This window comes from Maylandia zebra, linkage group LG22 (assembly GCF_041146795.1).
Source record: "Maylandia zebra isolate NMK-2024a linkage group LG22, Mzebra_GT3a, whole genome shotgun sequence".
NCBI classification, from domain to species: Eukaryota; Metazoa; Chordata; class Actinopteri; order Cichliformes; family Cichlidae; genus Maylandia; species Maylandia zebra.
Window position 1 is genome coordinate 30240667 of NC_135187.1, and position 16203 is coordinate 30256869.

At 41.5% G+C, this 16203-nt stretch overlaps 1 protein-coding gene across 4 annotated transcripts in view; it reads left to right on the plus strand.

The window, feature by feature from the left end:
* Positions 1 to 16203, plus strand: part of LOC101464078 (CMP-N-acetylneuraminate-beta-galactosamide-alpha-2,3-sialyltransferase 1) — a 96455-nt gene that overhangs the window by 27050 nt on the left and 53202 nt on the right. The window lies entirely within an intron of this gene.

Below are 16203 nucleotides of genomic sequence, written 5' to 3' on the forward strand. Positions count from 1 at the left end.
CATCAAACTGCTGTAGGGGGATAAGCTGTGGGGGATGCAGGTGGATGGCCCTGCGGTGTCCTGGATTACAAACTATCTTGCCAAAAGGCTCCTGTTGGTACTGTTCCAGGAGCCACCCCAAGGCACCATCCTGTTATCTTTCATTTGCCTTCTTATCTCCTATTTGATCTTCACATCTCTCTGACCGTAAAGTAACTCAGTCACAGGATTTAACATTTATGAGAGGGATGACTCTCATAAATGATAAGTTTTATGACTCCGTACAATCATAAAAGGCTTGCAGATGGTCTCGTTTCTTAACATTTAGAATAATTTGTAGTGAACTGAGTCCTGAAGTTCGCTGTGAGAATGGATGACACGAGGATGTGTTTGCAGAAGGGTTCACTTTATAAGGTTTGATAGTGGTTTTGTAAGAAGAAGAATAAGCAGATGATGTTATAGCTCCACTTGATTTTCAAATGATTTGTGATGATTTTCTAAACGTGTTTTCCATCTTTCTGATTTCTTAGTTTGTTTGCATGTTTCTCACACTTGGACAAAGATAACCAATTAAAACCTACACCCTGTTTATCAACAGGATGTAGGTTTCTTCTATCTCAACATAATTTCTTATTATAGCCATATTTTAACATGAATGTAACTAACGGCTGTGAAACTGATAATTAACTTGGTGTTTTCATGTTCGTTATAATGATTTGGACACACATATTTGGTTCTGTCAGCAGCTTTGGCTCCTGAAGAGATTGTTGAAAAGCCTTGCACTGTGAGCCCGGCTAAAGTTTTTATGACAATTCATAAAATATTTTTCAGCCCTGGAAATGTCTTGTGGCTAAATCCTGCACCTGAAAAATATTAGACTAAAATAAGCTATAAAAATATGGCAAATTAAAAACATAAAATCTTGACCCACTGTTACGGTGCGACTGAAAGACAATGACACAAACGGAAGAGACTGACGAAGCTATACCACCAATGATTACTTCAAGTTATTGCACCTAAAGCTATTGCTATAGTTTCTCACAGAACTCTATGGGAAGTTTATTTTTTACATGACTGTGTTAATAATAATTAATCATTTAGTAGATAACCAAGAGTAAAATGTAAATATGATTGTTGGCTATGTGCTAAGAGCACATTCATCTGCAAGTCTAATTGACAGACTGAGGTCAGGACTCAAATTTTATGCCCAGAACATAAAATTTGACCCATAAGTAATGTTGCTATTAACATCTGTGATCTTTTGGTTGTGCACTTTTCTCAGCTACATACAACAGTAAATACACATCTCATTAAATGTTGCCTCTACTCTAATCTTTTGTTTTCAGAAAGGAAAAGCTATCTTTAGCATATTCTACTTAGTGTAGAAAAACTGTGAAAATGCTTGATAATTAGAATTTTGCTACACTATACTTTAAATCAGTATTCCTAATATTGCATCTTTTACTTCACTACATTAACATGATGTATAGATACACATACACACATTAATAAACAAGCTGTGTGATGTGTTTCGTTTGGTTTAAATTACACAGCAGTATTTACTGTGCCAACATTAATGTGCGGTACATGAGCACTAATAGATTACACTACATGTTACACTACAATTACGCTACAGTTTTGAATTGCATAACATGTACAAATGAATAAATTAATATATATATATTAATTTATATATATATATGATATAATATATAATAAAACAGGCAATAAACAGGCAATAAACACTATGCTAGATGTTGCTGTACTCTTTATTCACTGGCTGATTTTATTTCTTGCTAACACAGACAGATTTCACCACTTCAAGTCCATCTAGCACTCCACATGGCAGCACCCATCCTGACTGCTCTGCATGGCGGTGGGGTGTCACATTATTAACAACCTGCAGTGGTCTGATAACACTGTGGCAATAGATTAGACAGGGCAGAGCCGGCTGTTCTTCCTGAGAAGTTTCAGGTTATTTAATGCAGCCTGTCTTAATCCCAAAGAAGCCCATCTGTTCCCTGCATATAGGTGTGTATAATGTTTATAATTTATACATATGAAGTTTTAAAAGTTTGGGGCTTGATGACATTGGTTCAAAACAGCATTAAAAGTAATTATGTGGAACTACATGTGGAAATATTTATAGTTGGTGCTTAACCGTTTTGTAGCTTCACTTTTCTCTTGGGAACCAGAAAACACTGATAGAAAATATCTCCTCCCACACAAGCCTCTACACTGCCTACCTTTTCGCTCCCTCATCTGTTAGTGGCGAATAACCAACCCAAAGTTCCAGTGAACAGCATGCAAAGTAATGTAGTGGTAGTCATTTGTGTCCATTAGCATTTTTTCCTGAAAAGCTTTAGTGAGCGCGCTCAGCTACTGCACTGCTACAAATCCATATATGACAGGATATTATTCATGTTCACTAGCCGATCGCTGCATACGAAGGCCAGCCAAAGAGTGCTTTCATGCCTCCAAAATGCACTTTATTGGTGCTTGTTGCACATTTTGACAGTGGTATTTAGAGTTAAGTGTATCCCGCAATCTGGTGTGGCACAGACTGTGCCCATCACCTCACCAGCCTGGGTTTTGATGGAGTTACCACTGTAGGCTGCGTTTAGCACCTTCATTACTCAGAATTTGCTGTTTGCTGTTTATGACGTGTGGACTTTGAATATATATATATATATATATATATATATATATATATATATATATATATATATATATATATATATATATATATATATGATAAAACGTTAGCACGTCGGAGCAGTATGCATCACGTGATAGAGCGGCGGTGGCATTCGGGACCTGTCAGTGGTCTGGATAGCATGTGGAGCTTCGCTAGCAACCCAGCATTTCATCTCCGACAAAGTTATCCCGAGAGAAGTAAAGCAAGTGTGTAAGTCCATCTCTGAATGTTTGTAAAGCATTCCTGCGTTAAGCTTAACGAGCGACTGCCTCTCCTGCTGCTACTTCAATCATGAAACTGCTTAACGATCAGCTGATCGGCTTTTCTGTTGCGAGTCCCTGTCTCTAGTTTGCTTTTGGCCCACTTTGCACCAGAAAGAGGAAACCAGCGGCTGAACAACAGCAGCACGTTTAAGCTTGATCAGCTATTGTTAGAATGTATTTAATATTACTTTCTACTCCAGGATCTTTTTCTACGTAGCTGACGCTGGTAATGTGCAGGGGCGGATCTAGCAAAGTTTAGCCAGGGGGGCCGATAGGGCATTAACAGGGAAAAGGGGGCACAAAGACATACTTTTCTTTCTTATTCTCATTTAAAATGTGTAGCTTTTAATAAATAATTATCTGACACCCAAAGTTTTAATTTGATGTAAAATGAATAGAAGTCAATTACTGTATATAGTGACTATTAGGTCTAATATATATACCCTAGTAAGCTATAGTACTTTTTCCTTTGGGAAGGTACCATCTGTGCAGTCTGCAATTTTGTTGAAGAAAGATGTTGAATCTATTTAATATTTCTTGAAAAATAATTGATTTCTGTGCATTTTTTTTCACACTGCATCAAATTAAGGTTGATTACGTCGATTAAGCATCATGAGGTGGAGCGTGAGGGGTGGTTCCCTATTTTTTATTTATTTATTTTTGTTGTTGCTGGGAGTTGGAACCCTATTAGTTAGGTTGCTTAATATTTATGCTAAGTACTCTTTAAAATACCAGAATAGGGAGGATGGTGTAGGTTTAAGTTTATTAGATTGATCAGTATTGCTGAACTATGAAATATTTTTTTTGCATACAGGTATAACAGAATAGCTTTAGTGTAGTTGTTGTTTTAAACTTGAGTATGAACTTATACAAAATGCAGCAAGATATTTAAAAAAGCAGTTTTGTTGATTAAAAAACACTATATCGGATTCATATCGGTATCGGCAGATATCCAAATTTATGATATCGGTATCAGTATCGGACATAAAAAAGTGGTATCGTGCCATCTCTAATATGTAATATATATTAGTGCTGTCAAACAATTAAAATGTTTAATGAGATTCATCACAGGGTTACTGTGGATTAATTTTGATTAATCACGATTAATTATCATTAATTTTTATTCTATATTAATCGCATTTCATTTTGCATGAGCAAACAGACTCGAGAAAAAAGGGAAAATTGTCACGGTATGGCATGGCACACCGTGGAAGGAGTGGGGGAAGGAGGACCCAGGCGCGGTGCTCTATGTACAAACAGTGTTTATTTACAGAGTGAAAACAACGTAACAATAAATCCCCGTATTCTCCCAGACTCCCGTGTCGTGTCTCCCGTGAATAGTCCGTGTGCTCTCTGCTCCCGTTTCAGCACCCACCGGTGCTCGCTGCTCTCCGTGCCTTCCACGCTCTTCCTGCGGGAAACAATAACGGCAGCTGTCAGGACACTCAGAATGGCAGGCATACACTTTCAGATTTAGCTTAGACAGGGTGACTAACGTGGAGTCTCATGCAATGATCCCGCGTCGGTGGGAGCTCCAAGACTCTCCTAAGTAGCTCCCCCGACGAGCCCTGATCAGCGGCAGGTGTGTGGCTTCGGGTGTGGCCAGTCCTTCCACAGGGCCACACCCCTCAGGCCTGCAGGTGGCTGAGCTCCATCCTCCAAGCATACCCGCAGACGTACACACACCCACACACACACACACACACACTCACATCTACAAGCATGGAGAAGAGCAGCAGCAACACCAAAATACATATAATAATAATAATAATAATATAATATAATATAATACATAACTGCTCAGGGATCCTGGGTCGCCCAGTCCCAGGACCCTGGCAAAAACAACAAAACAACAAACCGACCCAGTCCACAGTCTCAGAGTCAGACCGCGCATCCCGCAGCGGTGCAAAAAGAAAACGAAAAGACGCCACAAACAGTCACAGGCGGCCCATCAACACAACAAGAGAGTTCGGGGGGCCTACCTCGAGCCCAACGGCGGCGACGTAGCAGCTCCGGCGGACGGCCCCGGGTCCGGCAGCAGCAGCAAAACAGTTCAGGGGGCCTGCCACGGGTCCGGTGGCGGCGGCGCTGCTCCTCCGGCGGCCTGCCACGGGTCCGGTGGCGGCGGAACGGTTCTGGTGGCCTGCCACGGGCCCGGTGGCGGCGGCGCTGCTCCGGTGAGCAACAGCGAGGCGTGGCACCAGGTCCATGACGTGCCGATCGCTGACGTGGACGCACCGGACGTGGACGGCGAGGAGGCCGCGCTAGACGTGGAGGTCCCTCCGGTCCGCTGACCTCCGGCCGAGCGGGACCCTCCTCGGCCGGCAGCGAGAGCTCCTCCTCGGCCGGCAGCGAGAGCTCCTCCTCCAGCTCGCTGAGCTCCTCAGCTGGCAGAGCGGGCTCCTCCGGCTCGCCGAGCTCCTGCTCAGGCATGCTGGCTCAGGCAGCTGGCGGTGCGGGCTCCTCCGGCACTTAACATGTTTGTTGAACATCTTGCACATTCATGTTAACAAAAAACCAAAAACTCTGTAGACATTTATCCTCTCTCTCTGTCACTCTTGGGGAGGCACTTCAAGTCCTTGAAACGAGGAACCAAAACTATGTAAAACTCATGTTCTCAACGACATTAACAGGTCTGCAGTTTGTTGCAATTCACTTGCCAATTGTGTCAGTCAATATGTCCGAGGTAGACTCACTGAGCCTCCGATGCTCCGCGAGTGGTTTGTCGCAAGCTGTGTGACGCGTTAGCCAAAGTGCTAACAGCATGCCCGGCTAACGTATGCTTCGCGTCAATGGGATATTTTAAGCTGCAAGGGCCAATGTGCATTTATCATCTTCCATATTGAGTTGATTGGTTCAGCTGCCCGTCACTACCAGATCAACTGCCCGTTTGCAGATGTGCGAGGGTAACTTGCTCTTTTGCACAATATTATTACTAGATATATTATATATTATTATTTTTTTTGCACTAACTTGTCTTGTAGCACCTTGGTTCCTGGAGGAACGTTGTTTCGCCTCACTGTGTATTTTTAAACTGTATATGGTTGAAGTGACAATAAAATTGAACTTGAACTTGAACTTGAACTTGAACTCGCTGCCCGAAAACTGCCCGAAATGCATTGACAGAAACATTTTAGGGATTTTTAGTCATTCTGCACTCCAGATGCATTAATTGCGTTACAAAATTTTAATCGCGCTGACTGTAACGGTGGACTAATTTGCCTTAATGCGTTAATTTTGACAGCACTAATGCTGACATTTGTGAATTGAAACATGAAGTACAGTTTTGGTTGGTATGAGGTTAAAAGCAAAATCATTGTACAAATTAAAACTGTGCTTGGTGTTGGCCGTATAAAGCCGTATAACTAGGAATACATAGAAAAAGCTGATTGGGGTTAGATTAAACACTAAAAAGCTCTCTGAAAAAATATTCACAGAATAGAATAGAATAGCCTTTATTGTCATTGTACAGAGTACAACGAAATTGGAGTGCCACTCCCTTGGTGCAAGTTTCAATAATAAATATAAATGTAAAATATAAAAGGTACAAAAAAAAACAATCGTAAGTACTCAAACAATAGTATGTACAATATATACAGGATAGCAGCATTAATATAATGACAGTATGAATAGCAGCATAATATAATGACAGTGACGGTATGGAATAGGTTCAATTGTTTTTGTGCTTATTTACTACGGTGATAGCTCTGGGAAAGAAGCTATCCCTGAATCTGTTTGTCCTGGTTTTATGTGACCTGTACCGTCGGCCTGACGGTAATAGTTCAAACAGTTGGTTGCTGGGGTGAGAGTGGTCCTTGATGATATTGCCAGCTCTGCTGAGGTACCGAGAGTTTGCAGTGACCTCCAGGCTGGGCAGAGAGCAGCCAGTGATCTTCTGGGCTGTGTTGATGACCCTCTGCAGTACTTTCCTGTCTGCAGCTGAGCACCCTGCATACCATGTTGTTATGCCGTATGTTAGGATGCTCTCTATGGTGGCTCTGTAAAATGTCACCAGCAGCCTCTCCTCCAGGTTGTTCCTCCTGAGCACTCTCAGAAAGTGGAGACGCTGCTGGGCCTTTTTAACCACCGCTGTAGTATTTGCAGTCCAGGAGAGGTCATCAGAGATCTGCACGCCCAGAAACCTCATGGAGTGTACCCTCTCCACACAGCTCCCGTGAATGTAAAGTGGGGCCGGGTCTGCTCTGCCCTTCCTGAAGTCCAAGATAAGTTCTTTAGTTTTCGTGGTGTTCAGTTGGAGGTTGTTAACTGAACACCACTCAGTCAGTCTGTTGACCTCATCTCTGTAGTCCGACTCATCCCCCCTTGAGATGAGTCCAACCACTGTGGTGTCATCCGCGAACTTTATGATGGTGTTTGAGAGATGGGTAGGGGAGCAGTCGGATGTGTAGAGCGTAAACAGGAGGGGACTCAAAACACATCCTTGTGGAGACCCGGTGCTGAGTGTGATGGTGCTGGACCGGTGGGGGCCGAGTCTGACAGACTGTGGTCTATTTGTCAGGAAGTCCTTGATCCAGAGGCAGATGGGGGTGGAGAGTCCCAGGTGAGACAGTTTCTGGACCAGGATCTCCGGGATGATATGATTGAATGCTGAGCTGAAGTCCAGAAAGAGCATTCTCACATAGCTTCCTCGGTGCTCCAGGTGACTCAGCGCAGTGTGGAGCGCTATGGTGATAGCGTCCTCGGTGGAACGATTTGTCCTGTAGGCAAATTGGTGGGGGTCCAGAGTGGGAGGCAGACCGGCCCTGATGTGCTGACAGACCAGTCTCTCAAAGCACTTCATCACTACAGGCGTAAGTGCAACAGGCCTGTAGTCATTTGGGCTGGCCACAGCTGTCTTCTTGGCGATGGGGATGATGGTGGAGGTTTTGAGGCAGGGCGGGACGGTGTTTGATGACAAGGAAAGGTTGAAGATTTTAGTGAAGACTCCGGTCAGTTCGTCAGCACATGCTCTGAGAACCTTTCCATGTATTCCATCAGGACCTGCCGCCTTCCTGGGATTCACTGACCTTAGAACACACCTCACTTGGTGCTCCCTAAGTGTTAGTGTGCCAGTGCTGGGGGCGGGTGGAAGTGGTGTGGCAGCTGAGGGCTTGGTCGTCTCAAAGAAGAAACGGTTTAGATCCTCAGCCAGTGAGGCATCAGTCCTAGATGTTGCCTGGTTATTGCTTCTGTAGTTGGTAATGTGATTGATCCCCTGCCACATTTTTCTGGGGTCGTTGTCAGCAAAGTGATCTTCAATCCTCCTCCTATAGGCAGCCTTAGCTTTCCTGATGCCTCTACTCAGGTCTGCCCTGGCCGCCCTATACGCAGCCCTGTCCCCTGACTTGAAGGCAGTGTTGCGGCTTTTTAGGAGGGATTGCACTTCGCTATTCATCCAGGGTTTTTGATTTGGAAACACCCTGACCCTTTTGTTGACGGTGACATTGTCAACACAGTTCCTGATGTACGAGAGTACAGTGTCCGTGTACTCCTGGAGGTTGTGGCTGGAGAATAAATCCCATACAGTTGTTGAGAAGCAGTCCTGCAGTTGAGAAAGGGCTCCTTCAGGCCAGGTTTTTATTGTCTTTGTCTGGGGCTTTGTTTTTCTCAGCAGGGGGGTGTAGGTGGGGGTGAGGGACATGCAGAGGTGGTCAGATCCAGCCAGGTGGGGGAGGGGTGTCGCTCTGAAAGCATGCCTGATGTTTGAATAGACATGGTCCAAAGTGTGTTCTCCTCTCGTAGCAAAGTCCACAAACTGGACAAATTTAGGAAGCACAGTCTTTAGGCACGCTTTGTTAAAGTCGCCGGCGACAATAAAAACCCCATCGGGGTGGGCAAGCTGTTGTTTGTTTATGGTGTTGAGCAAGAGGCTGAGATCCGTGCTAACGTTAGCATCCGGCGGTATATAAGCAGCTATCACAATAACTACTGTAAACTCCCTCGGGATGTAAAAAGGTCTGCACGAGACTGCCAGAACCTCCAAATCAGGAGAACAGTGTGTGTGAATGATCCTGCTGTTACAACACCACTCGTTATGCACGTAAACACATAGCCCCCCTCCTCTGCTTTTACCTGAGTTGCTGTTTCTGTCAGAAGTGGTTATTAGTGAGTGCATTAGTATTTACATTTTGGATGGATGAGAATCTTTGTTCCTGAACAGGGAGATGCTGTGAAAGCCTGAAATGTCACCAGTGAGACGTGTACTCGTCACAGTACTGGTATTGATCAGCATCACTATGAATTCTGTGTGGATATGCAGTGTTATGGTGCCTGAGCTAACTGAATCTGGATCTTTCAGTGGAGGGTGAGAGCCGAGCGCATACACCAAAAACAGCCTTAAAACAGACTGTTAATGAGCTTCATACTTATCTGCCTACCTGGGGTTAGGCTTTTAATAGCTTCAGGCAAGAAGAGTTAAGGCATAGTCATATTTCTAAAGAAAGTTTGTTTTGTGTGAACCTTCGCAGATTGCTTTAGGTTTCATTTGAGCTGTGGATCAGACACAGTAAGCTGGATATCAGACTCTTAATTTTCAGAATTCTGGTGAATTTGTATGAACTAATTTAGACCTTTTCTGCATCAGTTTGTGGCAGAAACGCACTGAGGCTCTCATGCATTTTGTATTACTTTCAAATAATCATTCTCATCTGTCCTTGTTAAATATTATCCCTACTGAGTCAACAGTCTCTTCTGTACTCATGTGGGTTTGCTTGGGTTTAGATGTGAAGGTCAGAATACTTTCGTTTTCTTTTGTCTGGGGAAGCAACCTGCTTAATGTGCATGTGGCAACTGTTCACACCACTTATACATTTATATATTGGAAACGTATCAACACCTTTTTTTGTTGTCACTCAGATCTGTTTCACTAGGATTTCTATTCATATTCAAACCATGGCAAACATGTCTGTGATCATTTTGGGTATTTCCAGGGTAATTACCAGTTAACAAAATAAACTGCTACAGCGCATGGAAAGTCATTATTAAGTGCTAAACTCATAGTCTTTTCTTTTCTTTTTACCATTTTCTGTTAACCAACCACACACCTGTGCGTGGATCATTTTCACTGCAGGATCTCCTACCACACTTCCTGCTGTGCCACAGTAGTAAACATAAACATTGGTTCTTTAAAATTTGAACAAACAACCAATGCTTTGGTTCTCTGGAGAGGACACTTTGCTTTTCATGTTCTTCTTGACAGAAGAGGATTTCTTCCAAATGCAGGAGTGAATCTGGAACAAGATCAGAGACAGAGTGAAATCCTCAGTGGATCTGACTGGCACGCTGATAGAGAAATCATTTGATACAAAAACAAAAAACCCAACATTCTGTGGCATTGATGTAGTGACAGATCCACCATCCCACCTGATGCCTGAATAATGACTGTCAGAAATTAAACAAAGGGAGTGTCCTTGTGCCTAGCAGTTAAATAGGACCACTTTCATGATGAAACATGCTGCTGGAAACATGTTTCCTAGTTGTGTGCCAAATTTTTGACTCCACATGGCAAAATAGCTTACAGTGTTGAAGAATCCTCCAAGGACCTCAGTCCTCAGTAAACATGCTGCTGTGCCATCTGATCTCCTTTTGCGGCTTGTATTTTTGCATCTACATAAAGAGGGAAAAGGCATTCGGGTGTAAAACTGCTTTACAGTAAAACAGTCAACGATCAGAAAGACTAAACGTAAAGAATGTGCTGCATCATGGTGGACATTTTTATGTCTGCCAGAAATGCAAATGGACTGCTTTATTTCTTCCCACACCTTATCCTGGTGCTCATGATTAATGGGAGAGGCGTCGCCTTTCGGATGGAGAACTTCCTCGACAAAACACATTAATACTGAGACCTGTTTTACATTCTCTTTCTGGCTGCATCTATCAGTGAAAGTGCAGGAAAATCATTTGTCTGCATGCAAAATGGCCTAATCAAAACTAGAGATAAAAACACCGAAACTGGAGGGGGGAAAAAAGCTGTAGTATCATGGGAACATGGATTGTGTGTTGCCAAATGAACTACACATTTCATTCTATTGGAGGCATTGTGCATTTTTGTTAATGATTAATGAGTGAGACTTCTCATTTTGGACACAGAATGTGCTTGACAACAGACATCAATAATCACAGCCTGCTTTACATTCTGTCCACCTCTCAGTTAACGTGCGTGGACGGGAGCGGACGACATTTGACTGCATGCAAAATTGGTCAGAGATTTTCATTTGAGAGTGAACATCAAACCCAATTTTCACAGGAGGCTGTAGCTGTGCCTGCCTCTACCTGAGTTTGTTTTTTACTACACAAAGAGCTCATCAAATCTGAAAATCATTAGCTGGCCGATACCGAGTTAGAGAGGGCAAATGGTTTGTACAAAATGTGCACCTGTACCTCGTGTGTTTTTTGGAATGGGGGGCTTCATTATCACATTCATGTTTTATTTTTTCTGTGTCATGACACTATAGCAGAGTAAAGAAAAAATATTTAAAGTGAACATCGACTTGTGTTTGTTGTGTTTGACAGCCAAACACATTGTTCCAAACACCAAAATGGCACAAAAGCCTCAATCAGGGAGTTAAACAGATTTCATGGGGCTCTGTTCTAGTGAAAGATTTACCTGTAGTGTACAACCAACTGCAATTTGCAAGCATGTGACAGCATATTAAAACATCAGAAGACGGCTTCTCTTTGGTATACAGTATTTGTCAAATTGGAATTACAGGACACAATAGACGCAACACTGAGTAAAAGACGTTGAGTAAAAAAACCCAACTGTGCCTAAATTTGTCCACTGTCCTCTTGCAGCCCATCCTTGGCTCTTTAGTTTTTCATTTACAATTTAACTGGGTGTGTACAGCAATGTGTGAAGTCAATGCTGCCACACAGGTCCATTGGGGCAATGGACCTGTGTGGCAGCATTGACTTCACACGTTGAATCTTGACAGTTTTCTTGCTAGTGCCCCCCAAATTTTAATGCATTGTGACAGTTATATCTGGCAAAACGCCTTACATTGTTATTATAATAAAAACTCTTGTAGCTGTCAAAAAAGCAACAAGAACAAAACAAGCATACTCAGTGAAAGATCACCAAAGATTACCCTTTTTAAAAAATATTTTACAGTTTTATTTTGAAAGGGTACAGTGAAGAGGGACAGGAGAGAGAAAGGGGAAGACATTTGGCAAAGGGCCACGGGACAGATTCGAAGCCGGGCTAGCCACTCTCAGCCATGTGGCATATGGTCACCTGCTTATCCTCAACCCACAAATACGATCCTTGCGTTTACCTTGAGTTGTTTATTATATTGCTCTCTTTTTCTTTGCTTTTTTTCTCTTTTTTCTTTCTCAACAGGTGATCAAGGTGATTGATATTAGGGCTGCCACAAACGATTATTTTGATAGTCGACTAGTCACCGATTATTTTTGCGATTAGTCGACTTATCAGATCATCATCCACTGGACATAAAACGTACAGCTTTAATCTCAGCCAAACCGATTTACTCAGGAACAAATAAAATACTAAAAAAAGCCAAACAATAACATTTTTAAGTTATCTAAGTGACTTATTTATCATGTTTAACCTGAGTAGCGAAAGACATCTTCTGTTTCAGTCCGTTATTACACTCTTAAATCCTACTTATTCCTGCATCTTTTGGGATCTTACAAAGCTTCAAACGACGCGTCGACTATTAAATCAGTCGTCGACGATTTTGATAGTCGACGTAATCGTGACTAGTCGACTAACCGTGGCAGCCCTAATTGATATATGTATTTTTTGTCTGTTTATTTTGTTGGTTTTTGCCCTTTATCACCGTCCCTCTTCCCTCTCTTTTTCTTTCCCTCTTTCTTTCTCCCTTTCCTTTTCCCCAGTCAAGTCTGCCCCATGTTCAGCAAATGAAAATAAAATAAACAATAAAAGCAAAGGTGAATCAAATAGACCAATACGGCAAGGCTAGGATGGTCCATTTGATAAAGTAAATCCGTTGGGCATCTTTCTTTGCCTTTAGACAACAATTCTGATGGCAAAAGAACCAAACGGGACAGGCAAAAAAAAAAAAAGAGAGAGAAAGTAAGAGTTTAAATCACCATTTGAACACGCAGGCGATCAGAATAGCATTTGCCAAGAGCAATCTAAGCCTAAAAGTTGTGCAGCACTACACAAAGGCATGGTCTTAACAAGGGGCTCTGATCCTTTTGTGTTTTTTTTTTTCATTTTGCAGCAAAACCTTTCTCATTTTGAATGATAAAAATCTTCAGTAGAAGTGCCAGTAAAATAACGCACACAAAAATAGCTTTTAAAAGTTGCTGCACTTGCTGAGGTAGCAAAGTTTATTTGACAAATGAAAAACAAGAAAAGATCCAATAGAAATAAAATCATGACATAAACCGAAGCATGTATCATGGCAAAACTTTTAGTAGTGACAAGAACGCAACACATTTCCCCCCTGTTTGCATTACAGCCAGCATGACTTTTAAACAAATGTATTTAAATAGGAAATACAAGACTCATCTGGGATGTAAAATCACCATGGCAACTAAGAAAACCGAGGTTTGAAAAAAAACCTGAACTAACTAAATGAATGAAAGCGGTGTAAAAGTAATAAGAAGATCAGGTTCCATGCTGGAGTCCAAATGTCTCTGAGCTCAGGGTGAAAGTATAATCGCTGTATCCATGAGCCTTTCTTTTATTCATCTGAAATTTTCTTGGCTGGTTTTCAACTATGATATAAAGATTATTAAGCGTTGACCCTTTATAGAAGTCTGTTTCCTTGATTCTTCATATCAGTCAATGAATTTAACCTTTAAACCCTTGCTGACACAGTCTTTAACCTTATATTCAAAAATGAATTCAAACGCATCCTGGCCTGCTGGGTCGCTCTTTGCAAACTTATTCTCTACATGAAAACATTCAGAACTGACAAAAGCTTATTTTCAATTCAGGTAGAGAAGCCAAGTATTCAAAGGTACCACACTTGGAGAGGGGGTGGTTTAGAGAAATTGCACAAGACATCTTTTATTTGATTGACTAGTACAGCCATAAAAAAAAGTACAGAGTTTTAAATATTTCACTGTGTAAACATCATATATCGCTAGAAGCTTGCACAACGTGGCACAGAATATATGTGACACTGTCAGAGTGAGGTAGTTGGAACCCCAAGCTGGAGGGAAAGGAACGGGGGGGGGGGGGGTATGTTAAGGCATTTAAAATGGTAAGCCTGAGCTGAGGGAATTGCTTGGAAACATGGTGTGAAGATTCATCTCAAAGTGCACTGCTCTCTGTTTGTACTTGGTGACATCAGCCTGAAGTGAATAAGGCAGCCTCACAGGGAGTTAACACACCAGAGAAAGTTTATTGCTTCAGGCAACTGCAGGTACATGGAGGGCTGTGAAGGATGTGACGAATGAAAGTCTGCAGTAATCAGTGGAAATGCAATGAGAGCGTGAAAGTGAGTGGATAATGTAATTTTGCAGCAATAAAATTAGATATATAATCAGCTGCTGACTCAAGGCAAATGAGTAAAGGTTTATTACGGCTGTGTTAATAAAAGTAAACCTGATTTCAGCAAGGGCATTAAAGAAGAAAGCAGGCGGGGATGTAAATGGAAAGAATCTGTGCTGCTTTGTAGCAGTGAAGCACGTCACAGTCATTTACACAAGTCTGCGAGAGATCAAGGGCACGGAGAGCATTTCTTTCCACGCGTGCAGCTGTGCAGTAGTGAGATGCTTTATTTGTTTAAAATCTACACATTCTAGTTACTGTGAGAGAGTGTGACAAACCCAGTGACCTTCAGTCAAATGAAGCGACATGCCCAGAGGTGGAGTGTGATGTAAAGTTTGATACTTTTTTCAAAAGAGCAGTGGAGGTGTGTGTGTATGTGGTGGTGGTGGTATATAATCTACCATTCTTAAAACAGCTATTTTTTCATCTATAATATGTAGGCATTAACGTTATGAAACTTGTAGACCTCAGGCTTAAATAACATCCAAGTTTTCATATTGTGTTATTATTTTCGACAGATCCCATGACTTTCTGACTTTACTACACTGCCGTTGGCTCTGGACGTAAACCTAGTGATTCCTCCTGAAAACAGTGGAACACATAAAAGGAATGGTTTCAGGAAAATACGCTTTCTGTGAGAAATTTGCATTTGACAATCAATCTTACTCTCATAGCTTCATTAAATAAAAAGCCAGCAGTCAGTTAACTTAACCTGGCACAGATTGGAAAAAAAAAAGTTTCATGTTGTGCTTTGCTGGATTATTTCTGGCTCTGAGCAGTTGTCAGACCGCCAGAAGAGACTCTATTAGTACTAGAAGTAATGTTTTACTTCTCTCTACCCTTCTCTTAATCCCTGACAAACCTGTATGTTGGCATTGAAAGGTTTTAGAGCTGTCTAAAACTGATAGATTTAGGCAGATAAGTCTGATGACTGGTTAGGGTTAGGTTCAAATAACTCCCCAAAATTGGTTTGGGTAGACACCTCAGAATAAAATGTAATGTAAAACACACCTCTGGGCAGCATTAGCTTTTAGGGAAATACTATTGTATATATTTTTACTTCTTTGTTCTTTCGAAATGCACTTTAAGTAGTTTGCAGTCCAGTAAAAACAAGTGCAAAGTGCAGGCTTTCCTTATTTTCTTATTTGCTTACTTCCTGAAACCAATTTTCATATGCTTGAGATCATTTGGAGTAAAATTATTTTTTATTTATTTAGTATATGTGTAGCATTCATTTCATTGTTTAGTAAAGTTTGTTTTATGATCAATTTGACATTGATTGAGAGGTTAAAGATCAAGTGTGACTTGATGTTTTTAATCTTTATACAGTACTTTCTATATGTTGACAATACACACCACGCTTGTATAAAGTTGCTGCTTTTTGACCAATTAATCATGAAGTTGACCTTGAAAACTTTATTATAAACTTTAATGGCTTGTTAACATGACCCAAATCTACAGCCTAACGTTTTCTTAGAATTCATTTAAAGCGTTTCAAGCTAATGTGAAAGACAGAATGACACGCACACAAGCAAAATAACCTCCTTGGCGAGAGGTGACAATTTGAATAACAAGTGAAGAAAACCAAAGTGGGTGCTAAAGAAAACGGACATATTTTTATTTTGTACTTCTTTTTTGTATGAATAAAATAAAGATGATGTAAAGTGTTTAGGATTAAACTTTAAGGCTACCTGTTTGACTTTTTCCAGTGTATGTGTTAAGCTAACATGCTGATATTGACTAAAAATAAAGTGTAACATCAGTCTTCAGTTCAGTAT